The 4,869-nt window shown below is 38.7% G+C and overlaps 1 long non-coding RNA gene across 2 annotated transcripts in view; it reads left to right on the forward strand.

Annotated features, from left to right (window-relative positions):
- The first annotated feature begins 792 nt into the window (after positions 1 to 792).
- LOC116914837 overlaps positions 793 to 4,869 on the forward strand; it is a 7,401-nt gene continuing 3,324 nt past the window's right edge. Inside the window, exons 1-3 of one of the 2 annotated variants that reach the window (XR_004389776.1) lie at positions 793 to 1,188; positions 4,347 to 4,484; positions 4,679 to 4,869. The exon at positions 4,679 to 4,869 is cut by the window's right edge and continues 119 nt beyond it. This is a non-coding gene — a long non-coding RNA (uncharacterized LOC116914837). The remainder of the gene's footprint in view (positions 1,189 to 4,346; positions 4,485 to 4,678) is intronic. The other variant, XR_004389777.1, reaches the window with a different exon arrangement.

Consider the following 4,869-nt stretch of genomic DNA (forward strand, 5'->3'; position numbering starts at 1 on the left):
TTATTAAAAATCCTTAATCAAAAACTACAAGGTTGCAAGTAACCTTATTGGCCAAACACTTCCAATATGTCATCCATCAGAGTTTCGAAGAAGGTAATCTCTACTTGGAGAAGCTCTGGCAGCCTGGGAATGATACATTTAACTTTATAAGAGTTCGCTTTAGAGAAAAGTGTTGCTTTTGTTACTTTTCTGCATACTTGGCTCAGGCATCCTGAACCAGATGTGAGGCTTAGAGGATACAATAGAACACAGGACCCTCCTTTCACCTGGTTTACAATATAGGAAGTGTGGTTGACAGTAAGCAACAAAATAAAATAGAATAACAAGAAATAATGAGAACTATAGTTTGGGTCTACCAAGATCAAACTTGCTTGGTGTGATTATAGAAGACTCTTGAGTAAGTATCTCTAGCTAGTTTACCATCACCCTTTTCAAAGCCCTGGGAACTTCACATTCATACCACTCAGATCGAGGACTCTCTTTATGTACTGTGAGCTCAATTAATAGGGCAGTCACTTAGAAGCCAGTATGTCTCACAAAACTATGGTATTCTCCATGTTCCTCCCTGGAATCAAGTTTAGAGTCAGTGTGATAACCTGGGCATATCGGACAGTATAAATATTTTATAATTGCTAAAGTCTACCTTTTTCATGGCTTCCACTTAAGGTCTTGTTTCTGAGTAAACATGAATATTTAGTATTACTATCAGTGTTACTGTTCCTATTAGTATTGCTATTACTATTAGTATTACTATTTCTATTAGTATTACTATTACTATTAGTATTATTATTTCTATTAGTATTACTATTACTATTAGTATTACTGTTACTATTACTATTACTAAGACTGGAAATAGAGGAGTTCTGCAGAAATTGTAAAAGTCTTTTGAAGAAAGAAATATGCTCTTTTCTCCGTGTCTTTCAAGTAACATCACCTGTTTCTTGGGGCTCCGCATTAACTCAAAGTATAAGATCAACCCAGAAGGGCAACAGAAAATCTGGAGAACACTGTCTTCACAACATCCAGGGTTCAAGACCTCTTCCACTGCAACATACCATGAAGAAAATGAACAATAACTAAGTGAATGATCCAGAACAAATGGAGAAAGGAGAGGAATTCCAGTGTAGCCATATCCTAGTTGCAAAGGATTATAATATTATCCAAAGTCTCAAGTATGTGGAATGTCAGGTAATTACTATCACAAATATAATGTCACAAATTAATATCACCAATTTAATAGTAACTACAGTGGATATAGACTTGGTAGTTTTGAATGACGCACTGAGGGAAAAATTGATGGTACACTTCACATGGAGTTGTGGTAGGACAATCTCTAAATCTCTAAACAGGTTAAGATTTTGGACTTTTTTTTCCTTTAAGTCCATCTGCTTACCAGGGGCTATGTTCTGAGCACAAATACTGAGCCCTTTGACTTCTAATAAAGAGAAGTGAGGCTCAGAAGAGTCATAGCTGCATTGAGGTAGATAAACTATCCTCAGGAAGCTCTACTGAGGAAGCAAGCAAAAGTGGACTATAGTCCCATTAAGGGTAGCATTGTCCATCCTCGATTAGGAAGGAAGCCTTGCAACCACACGCAGTTAGATTACAGTGTGGGCACAAAGCAGAAGCAATAGGTCAGGGAAGTGGAGGAGCAAATCATTCTTTCCCACCAAATTCAAACAAGTGCAGCCTTCAGGAACCAACTGCAGTTTATTCCTGGCATTCAGAGTTGTCATTGCTGCGTGCTTAGTCAGTGCTGTATTAGTTTTTGCCTTTTTGCAGCTGGCATTCTTCCCTAGGATTGGTATATAACTCATTTTATTGCATCATCACACCGGTACCCTACCATATTAAAATCCCTATATTCTCAATATATCAGAACAGAGCACTGGTTGGTGGAGATTTGCCTTGATTGCTGACTAAGCAAGTTCCTCCAGGCAAACACTGAAACATCTGAGGAAATACCTTCCTGATACCTTTGAAACAAAGGTAGAATGCTCAGGTGGTCTTCCTCCTCCAGAGCACAGACTGCCTCCTATGGGGCCACTTCCGTGTCATTTCACACTCCTAGTTCAAGCCACAGTGAGAGCATCTACCACTACAGAAAAGCTCCTGATGCTGCCTCTCTGAAATGCTTTCCCATAACCGAGGGAAAACATCTTTGTCTCAAGCCTCATTATTCCTAAGAAAGGCAGCATAATGCAGTTGCTTTCAGAAAGAGCTGATGTGATTTCTTGTTTGTATAAATAACTCTTTGGCTGCATCTCACCTGTGTTTTCTAGAAACGTGTGTTCCGCTTTCTTAGATTTAGAGGGAAACTTTCATAACACTCCATGTGTTTCTCCATGGGAAAAAGCAAACAGATAATTTTCCATAATTCTCCCCTGGCTTGCATTATGCCTACCACCAGGCAGATATCCTGCGAAACCATTCAGAGAAACCTGAGGAAAGACAGCTTTGGTGCCATCCCCTGAAATCTTGCCCACAATAGCTGATGCCCCCAGTATGGTCCTTACTGTTTGACCTTTTCTAATAGAACATTAATATCTGCACGTGGGTTATAATTTCCTCTTCACTGCCCACTTCCTCTGGAAATTGTCTGTAATTTTAAAGGATTTCAGGTATTGCATAGTCTGTTTCTTCTATTGTGTACTCTGTCCAAACTTTTATGTTTTATGTGGATCAATCATCAGAAACAACAAGCAGATACCTTAGAGCAGGTCACTGCACAATTAAGACTGCTGTGTATCATGTGCCTAGTGCTGTGGTTGGCACATGCAGGTAAGAGCAGGGATTATTTAATGAGAATCCGCATTGACTCTGTGTTACACTAGTCATCAAAATAATGGTATGGAGAGATTGTATTAACTTTAAAAGGTTATGTGAAATGAGAAGTGTTTAAATCATTGGGAGATGCCCACAGAAGTAACTGCAGAATCTAAATCTCTCTGATACTTCATGATCCTGGCTAGACAGATGACCACCAGCTTTAACACACATTGCTGCTACTACCAATCAGAGTTATCCCCGAGCTCTCAATTCACAAAACTCTTAGATTGTGCATTTTGAAGGCATAGATAAGCTGTACATTTTCCTGAATTTAAATGTGTAGCTGGATGAAGAATAGTTCCCCATTTAAAGAAATGACCAAGGACACAAAATGCATGTATGTGCATGTATGTGCATGTGCATGTGTGTGCATTTGTATGTGTGCATTTGTGTGTGTGTGTGTGTGTGTGTGTGTGTGTGTGTGTGTGGTGTATTTCTGTCTGTCTGTGTGTCTGTTTATGCTATCCCAGCAGGCAGACCAGAAGTGAAAGTAGAGAGGAGAGCAGAAAAACTGCACTGTTCTGTTGGTAAGGAAATTATCAGCTGGATCGAGCACATTACTAAGAATAATCTAAGGAGTTTATTAATTGTTATAGTTTCATTGAACATCAAGTGAAGCTAGAGACAGGATAACACTAGAGGGAAATTGACATTTACTCAGGTGATTGCTATATGCAGATGCTCCAAGGCTGATGATCAAAATGTTTCAAAATAGAACCGGTTTATCTCTGAACATCCAAGAGAAGGAAGTTAGAATAATTTAACATGAGATGTTTGACTGTCAGTTACTTAGCAAAACAGGACTTATTCATCTGTGGATCTAGCTAGTTTCAGGGAGGTGGGACATTTTGAATCTCAGATAACCTTTTATAACTTAAGAATTTGCAGTTAGTGGGGGTTATGGGGAGAGAAAGGCCTATGATTTCATCCCCAATGGAGAGGACATTGGTGACTCTGTTTTCATTTGCAGCACTGATAATTAAAACCAGAGCTTTGTACATACTTGACCACTCTCTGCCACTGAGGTGTATTTCCAGCTTGTGATTGTGTTTTGTGGTTGTTTGTATGTTGGTTGGTTGGTTGGTTGGTTGGTTGGTTTTTTGAGACATGGTCTCACTAAGTTGCCTGGGTTGAACTGGAGATTACTATGGAGTCTAGATGGGCTTCAAACTCATGATCCTTCTGTTTTGGTCTCCTACGTGCTGAGATTATTACCAATCACCTTTATAAAAACCAATAGGTAAAATAGCTAAAACTTCTTCCTATAACCCTAGAAGGCACAGTGGTTCTGATGCTAAGCTGCTTTGGGGGTCTGACATGATCAAGAGATTTCTGGAAACCAAAGTCTTGTGGAGAGGTTCATTGGGCGTTGTTCTACAGAAGCTTAGATGAAATGAATCATTAGCACCTGATTTTACAGTTATCTTTTTAACATTATACAGAGGTTTGTGGCCAACTGTTGCTAATAAAATTAAGAATGATAATAACCCTTGTAAAATTCTTTTGATTTTTATCAGGTGATAAACATAAGGTGAAATTACACCCCCAAATCTTTAACACCTATGAAAATAATGAGAGAACATAAGAATTTCATAGCAACTGGAGAAATAAGGAAAACTAAGCAGTATATCCATTCTATTCCTGTTGGCTTAGCAGTAAGTATTTTGTATTTTTTATTATACACTTTGTTTTCAGTTTAGTTACTCAAAGTCTAATGAATCTCTTCTGTCTCTGTTTCTGTCTCTCTGTCTGTCTCTCTGTCTCTCTGTCTCTGTCTCTGTCTCTCTCTCTCTCTCTCTGTGTCTGTGTGTGTGTGTGTTCACACTCAAAATTGTTAAAATACATAAAGAAGTTGGCATGCTCTAGAAAGACTTTTTCACTAACTATGGAGCAAGGTTAAACAGTAGTGCAATTGTACATGTGAAAATTGGGGGAACCTGGACACTGAACAGTAATGATGTAGATTCCAAACGCAAATAAAGGTTGAAAGACTCAACTACCAGGGCTAATGTGTCCAAAGAAAGTGTACAGCAGCAGACA

This window comes from Rattus rattus, chromosome 13 (assembly GCF_011064425.1).
Source record: "Rattus rattus isolate New Zealand chromosome 13, Rrattus_CSIRO_v1, whole genome shotgun sequence".
NCBI lineage: Eukaryota > Metazoa > Chordata > Mammalia > Rodentia > Muridae > Rattus > Rattus rattus.